This window comes from Topomyia yanbarensis, chromosome 2 (assembly GCF_030247195.1).
Source record: "Topomyia yanbarensis strain Yona2022 chromosome 2, ASM3024719v1, whole genome shotgun sequence".
NCBI classification, from domain to species: domain Eukaryota; kingdom Metazoa; phylum Arthropoda; class Insecta; order Diptera; family Culicidae; genus Topomyia; species Topomyia yanbarensis.
The window spans coordinates 359,406,004-359,425,076 of record NC_080671.1 but is presented as its reverse complement, the minus strand read 5'-3'; the positions used below and the strand labels follow the sequence as shown (position 1 = coordinate 359,425,076).

At 37.0% G+C, this 19,073-nt stretch overlaps 1 protein-coding gene across 1 annotated transcript in view; it reads right to left on the bottom strand.

Annotated features, from left to right (window-relative positions):
• LOC131680701 (homeotic protein ocelliless-like) overlaps positions 1-16,929 on the bottom strand; it is a 49,118-nt gene extending 32,189 nt beyond the window's left edge. The window contains exon 1 of the mRNA XM_058961410.1: positions 16,550-16,929. The gene's annotated coding sequence lies outside the window, so the exon portion shown is untranslated. The remainder of the gene's footprint in view (positions 1-16,549) is intronic.
• Between the last annotated feature and the right edge of the window lie 2,144 nt (positions 16,930-19,073).

The window sequence follows — 19,073 nt, the reverse complement described above, 5'->3', positions numbered from 1 at the left end:
AAAAGTGCCTCCATCAAGAAGGAGGAATGTTGGAGCATGGTCTGTTAAGCGTCCATTAAACCAAAAACGAAGCGCATTGCTGTTCATGAACTTTGGAATACTTGGTGTAGTTTGCACATGTTCATTTATATTGTTTCGTTTAGTGTTGATTTTGATAGCTTCTTAGTGTTCCTGATATGATGAAACTAAACAGAGTCGACAGGTGGCCGAATTTGGGAAGCTTTGAAATCAATCGATATTATTTTGAGTCCAAGCGCGCGAATTGCTTCGAAATTCAATTCTTTTATTCGCATTCCTTTCTGCCGGAACAGGAATTACGGTTCTTTAAAATATTATTTCTTCATTGTACGAATTGTTGGTGAGGTTGATTTTTCGTTATATATTCCGAAAGACGTATTGTGCATTCACTATTGTGATATCTAGGGCTCAGTTGGTAGAATCGCTTCCCAGTGCGGAGCGGGAGCTATGGAAAAGAAATGTGAATATTATCATTAGTTAGTTTTTAGTGTTTGTTAGCACCAACTTGGTGCCAGTCAGATGTTAAATCTAGACTAGCACCAAAATTGGCACTGGTTAGATACTAAAACCATCTAACCGGCACCAACATTATTGTTTGAAATCTAACTTTAAGCTAGGTAGGGTGCTTCCGTACAAACCAATTAGGATTCACAAAAAAAACTTTTTTCTGTGTCCCAACAATAAACATTTTCACTATTCAATATTAGAAGTGTTCAATAATTTGTCACGTAAAGTTCGTTTAAAATTGCATTTACAACAAAAGATAAAAATTACTCGAATTTATCAATACTATCGGTAAAATTCGTTTCAATGCTTTTGTCATTTGTCCATATACTGAGGCTTTGAATTTAGCAAGGAAAAACTGAATTTTAAAAATTAAATGATTTTATTTCAACAGCACAAGAATGTTCTACTTGTGTGAATCATACTTTGAGGACACACCACGATACTAGAATATTTTTAAAAATATTGACGCTACTAAATGTCCAAGATTCTACAAATATCCTCAAATGCACGCACATTTACAGTAACACATTCAGTCAAGTCTAGGATAAGACTAGGCTTGATACGTGTAGACATTTTCACAACGGCATTTTAAACTTCTTTTTTCGGATTTCATGAACGTTTGTCTTCAAAATGGATTAAAATTGTTGTGATAGGGTGGAGTATAGTGCAAAAACAACATTATTGGTTCTGTGCCAGCCTAAGACTGAATGGGTAGAGCGAAACATGCCAAATCCGACAAAAACTGTCAATACTTCGTAAGATCCCGAGCAGTCACTTTTGGACCAGTCCATGTGGACAATTAATATTTTACCGCATCCACAGATCGCTTGCCAAACCAGATTTTCTGGTTGATTGGCTAAGGTGTCTTCCAAACTTTGTATAAAGGGTGTACCAAAAGTTTCATTGCTGTTGTTCAAAATAAAATAAGTGCGACTTTTCTTTGAAATATAGTCTACAGAAGAATTCATCCCAAGCAGAGTTACAAATAATCGAAGCTCTTTTTTGACGGCTGAAAATGAATCTGATGCGACTAGCAGTGAATACAAAAAATATTCATTCAAATATCCATGTTATTCATTCAGTTGAATATCGTACACTATATTCATTTCACTAATTATCTAGGAAAATGTTTTCAAATGGCGGTCAAGCATATGAAACAACAATCATCCTCGTTTACATTGTGTCAGAACCTACTTTGATGCGTTTGATTCGTTGCTGCACGGTCGCTTCGTGTAATAATCGGAGACGAATGAAAATCTGCATGGATGTATGGGCGGTTTGTTCGTTTGACGTTTTCAGCTGCGTCACTGAATATTGAAAATGAATGCGGCTGAGTATGATCAATTTTCATTCAATGAATTTGAATATTTTTAACTCTGATCCCAAGTGCGGGGCTCTCAATATCCCGAGGTCCCTGTCCCTGGCCCAACTTGCCCATGCGCAAAGATGGTACTGAACGCAATAAGCCGTGCTAATATACGTATTCAAAACAGTGTTGAATCCACGAACACACATCAACATGGTTTAGTTGTTAGAGAGCTAAGTGTTATTTCCGAAGTAATTTGCTCCGTAGGATCGGAATCCGGGGTAGGATTGGCCCATGACGCCAAAAATTAGAGATATTTGAGGTTATGTGCCCGTAAAACGGCGTTTTTTCCCTTATTTTTGAGGTCATGTACAGGGTGCAAAAAATTTTGCGTTATTCCTCTCTAGTTACATTATTTAGTACCACTCTTAGCCTATAATTCAAAAGTTCACGATTACTATTTTTCGTTCACAAGGTAATGGATATTCGAAGTTACAAAATATGTCCCTTCTACGGCTCTTAATGCGCTACTTTGAATACTCCATATTGGAAATGAAAATTTTGTTTTTTCGGTTTCATATTCGTTCTCAGAAACTTTTATAGCCGCTTTTTTGGAAACATAACCTCAAATAACTCAACATTCTGATGATCGCATCACTGACGGATTCGGATTCTACGCTGCAAATTACTTCGAAAAAATAACTTTTGGCTTTCCAACAACGTTAAACGATCAAGCGATAAACAATCATCTTTAATCTGGAAACACAAATGGACTCCAATGATCAATGGAAGCACCTCTAAAAAAGTAAACGCAGGTATCATGAGAGAGGTTGGACTCCAATAAAATATAATTCCCACGAGATTGCCTTTTATGTTCACCGAGCTTCACAGTGATTAGGCCTTAATAAAGATAACAATGTGGAGTTTTATCCTGTCTTGTGAATACAACACACGATCACTTATTACTTAAGTTTTACAAAAAAGCAAAATATTCAGAGATAGGCTGCAGTGTGTATACGATTCAAAGCAAGAGACAAGTCATATTCGTTCGACCATCAGTTATTACTTTATATGCAAGAAGATTCAGACAAGAGGTGCTTCACATTTAGAGTTATTAGGACAAACTGATTGGCAATGGGAGCTTTCTACTACTTTCATTTCAAACTATCTCCTACTCATTTACCTTTTCATTTCGCGCATATGCTTAGCTATTGTTACAGTAAAGCAGGCATGTAGTTTTACTTATTGCGCATTGTTACGTTGTTCAGGCTGTGCAGTGAAATTAGTCAGCCACAGGAAACACCCATCCTTGGAAATAAAACAATATAGATTGACATTAAGTTACTTTAGAACTACAATTCAGGAGGGGAACAACTAGTAAAAGTGAAAATGGAGCCCAATCTCGAGAAAGTAAGCTACATACAGTTACACCATGCAAGAAACTATGTATTGATAACGATTAGATGTTTACACCTGGTAGAATACTTCATCGTGAAGAACAATACGCAAAGCAACGACGAATATAACATCAGAACCAATATTTCAGTGTATATGGGCGATGATAAGGCGAATGTTCGCATACACGATCTAGCAGCGCGTCCTAGATCAAAATTCAATTAACGAATAAGGTCGAAATACGGACAAATGGAATCTGTTACGAATGACACTTGAAGATACGTTTTCCCCGGTATTCCCAACGGCGCATAGTGGTCACAAATCCAAAAAAGACGTTCAAAAGTAATGGCTGGCTTTCAGTGACGTTTTCGTGCTTAGGTGTCTTCAACCGAAACTTGATAGCGACTCCTAATCGGACAGGTCCATATTTTTCTTACTGGGGTACTACCATTTTCAAAAAACTTTTAACTTCACAACAAAAAATATGTAATTTTTTTCGGCGGCTTTTTTAAACATTTCATTTTGAATAACTTTACTGTAGATATGTGTTGGAAGCATACTTTAAAATCAGTTTTCTGATGTTTTCTCCAAACAATGAAATTCTATCACTTAGGTCAACATACAGAAGATTACTCTGTCGCGCTAAAGAAACATCAAACAATGACTGACAGGCATGATGCCAAATTGTTAACATTATTATTAGCGTTGCCAAATTCACTTGAACAGAAATATGTCGGAGTGTTGCAACTTACCCTGCTGTTGCAAGTCGGGGTTTGGCGTTATTCATTTTATTATATTTCATTTCATTATCATTCATTTCATTAATATATATTTTATATTTTAATAATTATATTTATTTTTTCAAATTTATTCATTTTATTCTTTAGATACATTTTGTCGAGTTTGTTAATTTTATCATTTTTTCATTTAGTTTATTCTATTCTTTCTATGATTATTATTAATTTTATTAATTTTGTTTCTTTCATTAATTTTATTCATTGTATTAATTTTCTTCTTTTCCTTCGCTTCATTCATTGCATTCATTTTGTTAAGTGATAGTATAGATTTTTGTCATTAAACATGTATTTCATCGAATTTCATCGATTGACCCGATTAATTATATTGGCAATATTTGTAATTTTATAATAATTATAGCACATTTTCATGATTATTTATTATATTTCTACATTAAGGTAAAGGAAACGTGTTGTGAACTTAATGACAGTTGGTAAAGCAACAATCCTTCGTTGAAACAAGCAGTTTCGTCGATTCATTCGTGGAATCGTTAATTAATGGCTTTTATTTTGCCATATATCGTTTGCCCGAGCAATTACTTATGAGTTCAAACACCACATAGCCCCTTAAAAAGACCTTAGACATGGTCCGTGCCAAAATTCACAACCACCAAGACACCATAAAATGGTATCTATAACCCATAAATACTCCAACATATAATATTTTATATGGGATCTACCGTACCATGGTGATGGTGTTTTCATGGGTAGAACCCATTTCAAACACCCATGTCAAACCTCATGAGCATGGGTGTATTATGGGCTTTTCGTTTGCTCGGGTAGCTGGATGGTTCCATCTTTCCGTGATAAAAATATACATTTCATAAGTAAAATATAAGAACTGGTCGGTGTTAGGTCAGACCGGACTAAGTGACAGTGCATTGATTTCCAGAAAAACGCGTTTAAAGTTTGAATCGCAGCATCCTTTACATTATAATTGGAAAAGAATTTTTGCCATAATTCTTGTTTATTGTTTCATATTTCAAATGAGATAAAAGTGGAATGTAGATGAAGAAATTCTTTATCCAGTGCTATCATTAACTCATTTTTTTATGTTTTGCGACTTGGTCCGGTCTGACTTAACACCGACCAACTCATATTAAATATAAAGTGGGGGGGGGGTCCATCAAGGCATCATTCAAACTACGTCTTAGATTGGGGTACGTGGATCGCCTATCCTTAATCAGAAGATAAAAATGGCTACATTGACCGCGTAGTTTTTTAGATTATATTGTTGGTGCAATCATTCTTATCGGTCACGGCACGGTAAGTTTGACGCACTCTTTCCAAAAAAAAACCAAAATTGCCAATATTCCAAATTTATCAGGAATCTTCCAGCTGAACAGCCAGACATGTTGCCAGATTTTCTGAAATCTACGCCATCAAAGTACAAACATTCATGAATACACTAACTTGTTTTGATGTCAATGTTCGGATATAAAAGGCGCACAGTGGTTCCACAGCAGACTTTCGACGTCGTTTTTGTGAAGGTCAGCAAAGTTAAACTGAATTACGCATCCAATGGTTCTGGCATCTTAATTTATCCCTAATTAAGCAACATCTAATTTGCAAAAGCAAAGAACCATTATTATCAAATCTCACAAGCCTCTTGAATTCGCGGACTACATCGACATCAGTGACGTTGATCACAGAGCAGTGTAAGAGGAATCTGTGCCTTTCAAAAGGGCGGCTGCGAGAATTGGACTGACTATAAACTCTGATAAGATAAAGTTGGATAATGAGCCAGTTTTGGCACTATTAGGGAGAGAGCCGCACTGTTTTTTGGACAACTTTTTAATGAAGATATATTATTTATAACATATCCCACAATAAAGTATCAGTGTGCTGTGTCTTAAACATCTATATATTGCTTATTTAGCAGAAACGTCTCTATTTTCACCATAGATGAATATAAATATTCTATTCTCACTTCAGCGATCCAATTATCGGGTCCTGGGCGTGCCAAATTTCATCTCATCGAAAAACAATCTGGTTAAAACGCATTTGCGTCGATTCTAACTAGGTATCCGGATCATGGACACCAACGCATCAATTGTAAAATGAATCACCCTACTTTTTTTAGCCGATCAAAACGACCGTAAACATCACACACTTGAAACAATCTCATCAGTTGTTAGAAGAAGAGCGCTCCCATATTACACTCGTAGAAAATAATCATTCAAAGGCTAACAATTGGCAATGACTAGTTTCACATCAAGGATTACATTGTCGCAAGCCGTCCAGATGAAAAAAAATCTCTGTAATCAGAAATCGGTTGAATAACTTGAAATGATTCAGGAATAATACCTGAAATTGCGTTACATTATATTTTCAAGTTTATGTTTTAGTTTGACCGCACTGTTGATTCTTTCCTGTGTGCTGGATGCAAAAAGTTTGTTTAGATTGTGGTAGTGAATCAGGGAAAAACATGGCGGTAATGTGTACCATCGTATTTCTGAATAATTCTGAATAACGTATCATAACACTAGGCTTATTTCAGCGTTTAGAAGAATTAGACAATGTTAGACAATGCTTTTAGAATGCATTGTCGGCTCATAGCATATAGTTTTGCTAAACGCCGTTGTGTCCTATTTTGGTTCACTATATAAATGAGACGAATTGGCAGATATTTCAAGGTGATTTTATTTTAATTAAAAGATGGATTTAGAGAACAGTTCTGAACAGATATGTGCACAATAACTAAAGAATATTACTTAAGCTTATTTTTGCACATCTGCCCCATGTAGCCAAATAGATATAGTCATTATCCCACATGCTTGGTTCAAATGGCGAAATAGGGTCACAATAGACTCTACTGCTTTAGTAGGCACATTACCCTACTTGGTACAAAGTGCAAGGTAGCTACTAAAGAGTCTACACTTTATTCCGAAGTGGGAATCGATGGGGCATGGGACGAGTTTTACGATATGTACTAGCAGAGTAAAATAAATAGCTTGTTCCATACTAATTTCTATACAAACTTGAAAGCGATGCGCAAAGTAGAAAAACTCGAACGATTTGCTCAGTCAATAGGTCCACAAAAGGAACTTAAAAAGTTCTGTAATCGCTAATTACGATCATTTTTTTTTATTTTTGCCATACAACCAAGAGCTGATCTACTTTTATTCTAGCTGGAAAACCCATTTATGATTGATTCACAATTAAATTACAATACGTGAATCGGATATACGGTTGTGCGGTTGTGTTATCGCTTGTTTGTTTCATGTACACTACCGCAATCAAAACAATAATTTTGCATCCAACATCCGTGGTTAAAGAGAGTTAAAATAGGTTCACAACAATAATCAAATAATAATACATCCACCCCGAATTAAAAATGATTCCAAACCATTTCCAAATCACTCGAGTGATCCGCCATCAATAACCGATTCTATGTGAGCTTGGACTAGAAAATTATGACCGGAAATCACGCAACCACTGCCAACAAAAAACTGTTGAAGCCATCATATATTAACAAACAACATAGAGCATGATCGTTTCGTCGCCAAACAATAAATGCCTACGACTCCTACAGTAGAAAACAGAATCGGTAAATTAGTGCTGAAGCTCCATTCGCGCGTCAACGCCATCCCAGCATGGTGCGATGAGAGAACATTTCCGGCGGGGAGTATCTGTTGTTGAAAACTGCCGTACACACAGTGTTTCAGTGAAGAGTCTGCCGCACCAGGTAGATACTAGGGTAGATGACCCAATTGTTGTGGACGATATTAAAATTCTTTTCTCTCAAAAATCGTTTCATTGACTACAGCATGATACAATAGTTACGCTATTATTATATTTGATTTATTTAGTTGTACGGCCAATCAAGTTCTTACGACACGCGCAATTATAGGATCGCTAGCACACCTATTGGGTGCAAGGGAGTTCAAATTTGAAGAGCAATTTATTACCAAGGATGTTCTATGGAGGAATTGCTCTGTCTAGAGTCCAAGACTACCTCTGCATTTCAACTAAAGAGAAAGCAATTGTGTCAGTAACGAAGGAAATAGCTTGGAATATGCCATGGGAGGTAATGCGATCTAAGCAATACTCTCGTTATTTAGAACTGCATTGTTTTGTCTTTATTTAAATTACAAACACTAAGTTATTCATGAATTCCACACACTCATTTTTGTGTAATAAGTACATTTTTATCGCACCACAATACACAAATATAATTTTATCTCCGAGATCCACGAAACAAAATCAAAGTTTTGTTTTGAATGTTAATACACGAAGGAGATATGCTGTCCATGATCGCCTATTTGTCCCATTTTCTATGGGATTTGCGATCGTAAGCAGTATGCTAGTCATCTGAATGACATTTAGAGCATAAATAAAGCATAATAGTATTAGTAGTCTTAATAAACAGTTCATGGTTATCAAATAATTATTTGTCTGTATATTGAAGTTGTGTTCAGAATTCGAACCAGTCAGACAACCGAATTGAAACGGTCAGTGTATCGAACTATTTAGAGCAATTTGAGCTTTAGATCTACTCACGATATTAGAACACTCACTGGCCGCCGCAGTTGATGCCCAAAAAGGAAATGAAAATTGTGACGTGAAGAAATAACTATAGATAAGGAGAAGGCAGCACGAACTGTCGGGGCAGGAAAAAGCTAAGCGATAGATGAAAATAAAATTCGAGAAATGGGTCAATTATCGGGTGTTTTCTTTAACTCATTGAGTGACTCGCGCTGGCTGGCGTACATTGGTCAGTTATGAACCCAAATATCCGGCACCGCGGGTCTGTCCTAGCGGTTCCCAAAACCCCAGACGGTGTGGGTTCTGTGCACCGACTACCATCGCTTTCCCCTCCACTTTACTCTCTATACGGACGAGTTGAAGTATTTGAACACCTCACATTGCATCCGCCCGCCACGTCACGGTCGCAGAGTTACGAATGAGAAGACTATACAGTCGGAGGCAGTTAATAGCCTACTGTGAAGCAAGTCGTGGTTCACAGTTCCTCTCGCGCATTTCAAAGCTTCTCGGTGGGCTTGGATGTATGGAAATGAAATACGAAAAAACAGATGCAGAAAATCTTTCTAATTAATGATAATCGATTCAAATTGGTCTCGACTGTGTGCGGTTGGCAAGACTGACATTTGAATTGAATTCAAATAGGTTTGAGTATTTCGTATAGCTGTGCTATTGCATTCTAAAAAGCAAAGAGAACACACTTCGTAACAACTCTTAGTTTGTATTTGCTTTGCAATTTAGGTATCAGTAGTTTTATGTAGCGTGAATAAATTTCGAAAGAAGTTTCTTTTTATGCTTTATTTTGCATTTAACAATGCTTATTTAAATTATAGAGAATTTTTTACATTTTTCACTAATCTTTTGTGTGTTGTGTTTAAGTTTAAGTTTAGTGATCAAATAATCCTATAAAACTATGACTTATATTTAAATGAAAGACAGACAGACTTCGAAAACCATATTCGGCAAACTGCCACTTAGTTTTCGTGGGTGCTCATTGTGATAATACATCAATCAATCAATCATAGAGCGACAAACTGCCAAACTGCTAAAAGGGGCTAGCTAAACGAGCAGCCAATCAATGTTTGTATTATTTACAGGTGCTGTGGCGTTTTTGTATTGATATAGTGAACATATGCTACCCCAACTACGTAAGCTACGCAGTGGTGCATATATTGTACCACGTTTTGAAATATTGTCCAGATCGGAGTACATAAACATTGAAAACTTCTGACAGCCTGACACGTGAATAGAACACACATATTTTGATATAGCCTAAATTAAATATTTTGGTAGCCTAAATTAAATACTAGGGAAATCGGATTCCCAAGGTTTTCTAAGTCAAAAGTATTACCTGAAAATTATAAACCTTTATAAAATATTTCCATAATCCTTCACGCGAATGATCATTTCATTAATTCGAAACAAAAAATTACGAAACCACACGCGGCTGACTTGTCGCATATAGTTACCAGCATGCCTCAATGGAGAAAGTTTCCCACCCTCGGCGCAAAGTGTGTGAGAATATATCAACGACAACGGAATCGTGGAAGTTAACCCATAAAATTCAGTTTGCGTACACAACTGAAATAACAAGAAAGGTACGGTTTAGCCGGTTCAGTCCAGAGGAAATGACCACAAGCGTTTCCGATTATTTCCGCCACTAGCCGCCACCACCGTCGTTAGATGCCGACGGGAAAGAACTCGCAAGGGTACAAAAAAAACCACAAACCCCACCAGTTCCGCTCGATCGCGTGGTTACGTCGTTGTTTGTACTTTGTACCGCTTGAACGAAGGGAAAATATAAAGTCATTTGTTAAGATGGATAAACCGCTGAGTTTGAGACAATAAGCCACCATGACCAATTTCTCCACTTTCATGCAAACAATGGGCTTCAATGCCGTTGGTACGTTGATACATTGAGATGAGTTTCTCCAGTGCCAACGTGGGTAGTATTGTTTCGGTCCAGTCTGATGGGAGCCTCCAGGTAGTTTCAGTTTACTTAGTTATTAACAATATATACCGAACATGCTCTTAGATTAGTTGGTATGGTTCGAATTTCAACGGAAGTGTGATGATCTCGTACTGACATTACGATAGAAATATCAGCACTGTATAAACATTCATACGATCCAGGCCACTAGGACTGGGTTAATAGCAACTTCAGAAAGGTGTATGGGCATAACAAGCACTTTTGTACATGTATTGTGATTAAAAAGACTGTTTTCTAAATAACGGTTTGTGTGGATGACTCCTTATAAACTTATTTTCAGCCAATTGTTTTAAATATCATTCCAACAAGTTTGGCAAATTTTGGGGAAGTGAAATCAAATACAAACAACTTTTTCAAAACTTCCCTCAGGTATTTTCTAAGTAAAGAATTTTTTTGACAAAGATAACACTGCAATCATCTATTAAACGGCAAAGTATATGTCAGTGTTAGCAGCTGTGCAATTAATGAACATGTTAATCCCGTTTTTTCGGGTACTTAATATGATTTCAGTAATCATTACCCCTTAAAATTATAACTTACTATTTTCTAGGCATATTTGCTGAGATGACGCACGCCTAATCTTATACTTTCATGGTTATTAATTATCTGTAACTATTCCGAAGATATTTTTAGGCGTTAGTGAGTTTAGCTTGAATGTATGTGCCAAAGAATCGTAAAGTTGATTTATCGCATTACAAGCAAAGAATATGTGGTAGAGCGATTGTATAGTGTATACATTTTTTTAGATCCAGCGTGTCTTTATTAATAAGTTTCAAAACGTACAAGGAATCGTCTTCTTTAGCCGATCGTTAACGATCCGTTATCCTCGTATAGTAAACCTCAACAAGCGTAAATGTCGTAGCGGAGCAATCCGCCGCAAAGGGTAACAGTCACCCAATTCAATGCGAAATCTAGCTATTCATCTGAACTTGCCCAACGGGTTCTGTTTACAAGATTTTTAGATATGAATGAAGCTTATAAAAAACGTTAAGTTTATGGTATTTCGAAACCTTAATAGAAAGATTGCTAAAATTCAACCAAGATTATAGCAACGTAGTACGCTGATCTCGAATTTATTCCCAAACCGAAAAAAAACTGTTCGTACTGAAGCTCACCGATACAAAAATCTTGTAACTTGTATGTGATGTAAGATGCACATAAAATGAGCGTCCAAATTCACATAAATTTACATTTAATGTTAAATTTGAGTTGCTCGCCTTTTCTTGGTTTATTCAGCCTGAGTTTTAAATCAAAAGAGTCACATAGCAGGACATGTAAAATCCGATTATCGGGTTCCTTTTTGATTCTAAAAAGATGTATCTCGATTCCGAATTTCAGTTTCAATTGTTGTTTGGAGATCAGTTTACAAACGAGGTTAGCTATCCTTGGTATGTGTCGTTGAACAGATAAAAATCAATGCAGTTTATCATAAAACGTACGGGGGTCAGCTATCTTCGTCCGGGTCCCTTATCACTTATTTTTATATAGGGATTCGTCAATAGTGCTATCTTTGAAAATGTTAATTTTTTTTTTAATTTTCAAAATGGCATTGTAAGGAAACACGTATCCACCGGTTAACGCCAATCGAGCTGACATTTCTTTAAACTGAATAAACCAATTTCTTTCTTTAGTTTTTTAGGTGTTAATTTGGCCAATCCATAGGGAATTTAATGTGCGTGGGGAATACGGATGGTCTTATCTGAGTGGCCTGGTCTAATGTACACTAAATAACTAGTTGCTATGTTAACAATAATTCACCATGTGCCTAATACCATTATAGCTGCATTGTTGTTGTATGAGGTGACACATGTAGGGATCATTTTATGCATTTCATGCCTTAGAAAATTGTTGAGCAGAATTGATAAATAAATTCTTGTGATTGTCTCCAATATTGCAAATATTTTAATGGATATACAAAGTCGATTGTGTCAGGTACTTAGGTAGTGCTAACTTTATACCGCTTAAAAAGCACTCCAGATAGAATAACGATCAACACGCATAGTGATCCGAGCCTAAAATTCTCATACCTATTCAATGAACGACAAAATTCAAGGAATTCATCTTCGTCTCTTCCCTGCCTCCTTCGTCGCTAAATGCTCAAAAAATAAAACAATAAAGGCAATGTCCCATCCTCTCTCGGTTCTACGAAAACGAGTAGCAGAAGTAGCGACTTTCATTTTCCTATGACAATCCGAAGTTTCAATTTCGTTTTGATGTATGCTCAGTAATTTTTTATTCTCGTTCATAAAATGAAATTAAAGCAATGTACATCAAAAATACAACTAAACCATAGTTAAAACGAGAAATATGCACATCTATCAGGCTTCCGTCCTACAATACCATCACCAGCTCGCAAATCTACAGAATCGAGCAGCGACAAATAAATATCATTGCTAGTGTATTTTCGTTTCCCCAGAAGTAAGTTTAATATCGAAGCTACCAATATCACTCTGAATCTCAAAGCGAAAACGAGTGTCCTAGGCCCTTGTCCCATTTTCGATTTCGCAAAGTGCTAGTGGCATGGAGGGAAGCTTCGTTCTTTCGTCAGTTTCGCCTGATTTTGGCAAATGAAAAAAACATTTTCCGACTCTGATTCAATCGTTCGTGGACATTTCATTTCTTATAATATACCAAAATTTTTATGCACGTTGAGTAATAATTGTACCACGAAATTTTCAATTACATTGGTATTAGCATATCTATTTCATTAAAAGTGTTGATTCGCTGGAATAAAGAAACAAGAAACAATAAAATCGTTCACATGCCGTTTGAGTCAAATAACTCTTAAATACATGATTTCATTTTACCTTTGTACTCATTTTTGGGGTTGGTGCGATATATACCTCTTATTGAAGCCTTTCATCAAGAAATTCGGTATGTTGTTGAAAGCCAACAGTACGAATTAGGGCTAAATACAAGTAACACTCCTGTCAATCGACTATCGACTGTTGAAGTTGTATCTATTACAAACTGAGAATTTCCAAATTAATTCTACCAACTATAAATCTATCATAAACTCACGGAAGCCGGCTACCTAGAGAAATGAACACATAATATCACTTTTTAGAGGCGCAAAAACCGTATCACATATCAATGTTAATTCAGATTTATGTATTTCTTCTCCTTATCCCATTAACAAAAAATTGCTTACCATAGTAAATATGGAGATGCAAAGGTATGCATGGTTTCCATGACAACAATTGTTACGCTAAATTTTCTTTCCTTTCCCGAGGACGGCAATGACAAGACTGGCGCCGTTATTATTTTTCCAAAGTATAGAACTCTCGAAACGTTCACATTGATGATGGATGGCTACTCCCAGGCTTTAATTTTTTGTGCAATTTCACTTGTTCTGATCAATCATGACGTACAGCATGCTGTCAAAATTCACTTTGGGAGAAAATTCCGGACAAACCGTAGCTCACCGAGAATGAATGTTAACATTTTATGAAAGAGAAAAGTTTTCTCTTTAGTCTGCTGTTGTGATTTATAATCGGCGATTAATGGTTTGTCGAAAATTTCCTCTCAAAGTGAATTTTGACAGTATGCTTATTGGCCCTTTTCAAAAAACACGCGAGAATACTACCTATAGTACCCACGTTATCCGCCGGCCCTGTGCGTTTTGGGTCCCTTTTATCAGAATCCGACACTAACTTAGTGTCAGGACTAAACTAGCGTCAAATTGCCGCTAGCTCCCAATCGAAAACACTATTTGTGTTTCTGAGCGAACCGCTGCGTTATGTCCCTCAAAGAAGCTTCGATTAAACTAATGAGAATTATGGAACCGAAATTTGGTTTGACTTAGAAAACCAATGAAATATTCACTATGCTATGTTTCTAGTTAAACCAAAACAAGTTTCAGTTCCAATAATTCTTATCTGCGTAATCAGAACTCCTTTTTTGCAGGACATCACGAAAGACTAGGGGTTTGCTCCGAAACACAAATAGTGTTGTTTTGAAGCTAGCGTCAATCCGGTGTTAGCTTAGTCTTGTCACTAAGTTTGTGTCGGTTTTTTGATGAGAGAAGCGCATCTCCATAACTAATTTGAACTAAATACTTTATAACTAAACATTCTTAACTAAAAGAAGACATAATTTGATTGAAAATGAGTTCTGCTTTCCAATAAAAGTAGGGAATGAGGAATAATTAACTAACATAGTAAAAAGAAAAAAGTATGAAGTTATAGGTAAATCAAGCAATTACAGCAAAATGTGTGGAAAGATTTTTCGCCAAACATGATTCTCTATCATCCCTCCAAAAGTTCTCAAAGTTCAGAAAATCGCGTAATTGGCTACCCTAACGAGCAGTCGATGCCCAAAGACGGTTTAGCTAGAATTTCAGTGCAACTATTGGTTAATCGGGTTAATCGAGAACCAAACACTTTGTATAGTTATCTGGTTAGCATAGTGTCGAAGACTAGATAGTACTGAAACCGGAGCCTTCGGGATACATTAATTCACAAATTCCTGTATTTTTTGTATATCTATGTTCAATTAGCGATCAACCAGCTTCCTATGAAACCAATTTCTTGAATGCTTGGATCCTCGAAGTTCTTATAAATTTCTGGAACAGCGATTTATATAAAATCAATATTTAATAGACTTAAACCTGAAGAATTTCTGCATTTAAAAATCTGAACACTCATCATTTTGGAAGTGTGCGAAAGAATGATGCCTTTGTTTTGATTTTGACATTTGTTCTTCAATTATCAAAATAGCGTCCAATCTAGAGGATCAACGCATCAAAATTGAGCTCGCGTGTCACAAAAATCCGAATCACTCGCATGCCAAGTTACCGAAATAGTCAGAAGCAACCAAAGTTTCATACGGCAACCGGAAGCGGAAAGATAGGAGACATTTTTAAGTATTCATATGCAATATATTGAAGTTTGCTAAAAATATCTGGTATTGCAGGCTGCCTGTATATGTAGCTTGTAAAGCAACATTATTGCAACAGGAACCGTCGCCGAACAAATTAAGAAGAGAAAGAAATTTTATTTGCAATTCCAGAAACTACTGCACGATATACGTGATCAATTTCAATGAAAACGGAACTAATGTGGCTTTCATTAGAAGAGAAACTAACCTGATTCCCAATTGTTAAATATCCCGCATTTCACGCATTACAAGATAACCGTGAAAAAAGTGATTACTATCATAAAAGATAGCAGGCCAAGTAGTCTTGCTACCAAGTCGAAAGTGTAGTTTTCTATTCGTAAGACTAGCTCATGTGCTAAATAACTAAAAAAATCTCACTAGCATTTTAGTGGAAATATAGGTGTGAAAACAAGGTTGGTGAAGCAGAGTTGAATCCGCTAGTTTAAATACGAACGTAAAAATGCAGCCTCAAACGCGTGGAAAACGGTTAATTTGCTGCAATAACCCGCTCCACGTGTGGGTTCACGACAATAGAAACCTCTTTTTCCACTCTCGAAGAATGTCTTGCCTACCAGCAACAATTCGAGCTCAGGTGAGATTTGGAAAGTGACGGAAACATCATCTTACAAAAGAAAAGAAAAAACAAACGACCCCGTGAATACAATGCACCAGGCATATTCCCACGTATTTCTTCGGCTTTAACCGTGTCTTGTCACCAGTAACGATCGTTTGCATCAAGACACAATTTCCTCCGAAAACTTTCCCAGCGGCAGGCAATCCAGTCTCGGGAGACTGGCTCACACGAACTATTAGACGGTAGTTTGCTTGCTTGCTCGCGAGAAAAAGGCTAAATTAATTAGATCTGCCAGATTGCTTTCCTTTCTTATGGCGGCCACGCTCCAGAGGAAAAAGCCGCCGCTCAATCATCTAACCCGGTGAGGGGCAGCATCGATCCTCACACGGGTTTTTGATCCATGATTAAGATACATTTTCAATGCTGAGTGCTTCCAAGGTTGTCGATCGCAATATTCATGAGCAGAGTGTTGAATATTTCAACATTTTCTCACACCGATCCAAGGGGCAGTGCCTGCCAGAATAATGTCTTTTCGCTTTCTTCATATATCTACGTGCACTACATGCAATTAACCGCTAAACGACGTTTTAGTATGAACACACCAGTATTGGCTGCACTTATTCGGCCGCTATTGCTTTCGACACGTTAGTTTTACGGTTTTGCACTTTTGCGGCTTGGTTTGATGCTTGCGGAACAGCGCGGCGAATTGCCACCGGTTGCGGGTGGGCTTGCGCTATTGCCGAAACTAGCGTTTTCACTTGCGAAAGCGAAAAAGCAGCAAGCACTGTTATTGCACATTAATAACACAGACAGCTCGATTTAAATGGAGTGTGGAGCAATCTCTTGTGTTCCAGAACACGAAGCACGAACACCACATTAGAACAGAATTTGTTAATTTTAAGCCACTACACAACATAGCACTCATTCAGTTGATTCTTCGCGTATAAGATCATGTATTCGTCGATTCCGAGAATCGCGGTTCATGGACAAATCACCCAAAAGGACAAAACATACTTCACACTGGAGGTGATCACACAACTTAATGCCATCCGGATGATGGGATGAACAAGATACAGCACAACAACAAAAACTTTAAGATCACGATTTCGCGACACTATAAACGAATAAACGGACAAAAAATAGGGCTATAAGTGGTTCGCGTACGTATGGAACCATCACCGACCGACAAGATTTCTAACACGCAACTAAATCCCATTCACAGTGCAGATCGCAGCTGAGCCTTCACTGGTTTGGTTGAGCTGGAAGCTCTCGCTCTTCGCTTTGGCTTTTTTCCCTTTCTTGGGGGAGTTGTTTCATTCGGATCATTCTCTCTCTCTCGCTGCATATGTAATCTGCTGTTTCGACGTGAGCGAAATGGTGAGAGACGGTTTATTTATATGAATGAAACCGGGGTGAGGACTGAAGATCGATATGGTGAGGACTGAGGTCGCGAAATAGTTCCGAGTGAGTCGTGACTCGTGAGACTGTAAAATGTGAATGTAGGGTGTCAGGAAAATTGATTGCATATATCAAAAGAAAACGGCAATCGTAGTATAACAAGCATGAGGTGCATGAAAACAACATAGGAGTAATGAGTCGTTTTTGGTCTTATATCTTTGCGTCGTACTTAACAACGATATGGCGGACTGCTGCTCTAATCAACGCCTTCAAACGGGTAGAGTGATAAGATGATGTTATTCATTATTTTTGCTACAGCTTTTATCAAATACTTGAAATTACTACAAGCAGCCTTTTTACAGTATATAATAAGTTCAACGGTTTGCGTTTTAATTGTACTGACAGTGTTGAAAGAAATAATAAATTTCTGAATTTGGATTGAACCATAAGTTATAACAATTTTATTGAAAACTCGTAGCTAGTTACCGTCTTCGACAAAGTTGTTGACCAAGGTTTGAACTATAGTTTTATAAGGCTGGTTTTTCATATTGAGTGAAATAGCGATCTTTATTAACGTAAATGCTAAATATTTGATTTCCCTATATAAAATCCCATACAAACTTGGAACGCAATGTGCAAACCCGGGAAGCAACTAACCGCTCTCAAATTTTGCACAGACATTTGGGACCACAACAGGAACTTAAAAAGTGCTGTGCTGAAAAATGTCATATGTCGAGCCACTCTAATGAATATCTATAGTGTTATTCGACTTCTTGCCTAATTTGGTTCCATCCATCCGGAAAATGGACAAACATTGACAGTGTATCCAAAATATTTCTACATAACTGGCGATCTTGAAACAACACGCTACAAAAATCATGAATAACCTTTCGAAAGTCACTTAAATGGCTTACTGAATGAGAAGCCACTCGTACCCGAAGACGATTTCGCAAGATTTTCAGAACGGCGCACGGTGTTTCCAAATAGGCAAAAACGTGATCTAAATTGTTTTGACCACGAAAAAACGATTTTCGAGGTATCTTATTAAAGTAATAGTTTGGTGATTAATCCCCCTAAAGCTGAGAAGCAAATTTTTGTCTGGTCATTTAGGAAAATAATAAAAAACTGTGTTCAGCAAAGTTGTACGGAATATAATAAGAGACAACTTTGCTGAAGAGACTATGTATCTATCTTTTGATTTTAATACACATTTGTGGATATTTCTATGATACACTCCTGAAAATCCATTTTTTCGAATTAACTTTTCGACGTAATTTTTTTAGAATTTCAAAATGTTCTAAGATTTTGTTTGGCATACGAAGATACGCAATTTTTGTTATACAAGTTTATTTCTATCTCTTATATCTGTGGAGCTATCGAAAGTTTTAGTTCCACTGCACTAGCGCGAGTGACGGAAGGATAATGAGTCTGACCGCTTAGATAAGGCTATGAACAGTTTTCTCTCAAATTCTCACAGATTCATTAAGGCATATGAGATTGTTATGATTTCCAATGTGTGCTCCAGTCGCAATATTTCCCATGCCAACTGCATATCATTCCTGAGTCCCCTGTCTACATATGCTTCTTTGTGCCTCAAGTTAATCAAAGAATGGAAGACAAATAACCACAACTCTACTGTCGTGACATGGGTTTGCGTCGTTCTACTGATGAATCTCTCATTTGACCTCCGTTATTACCCGGTAGCTTTCTGAACACATTTTGATTTTC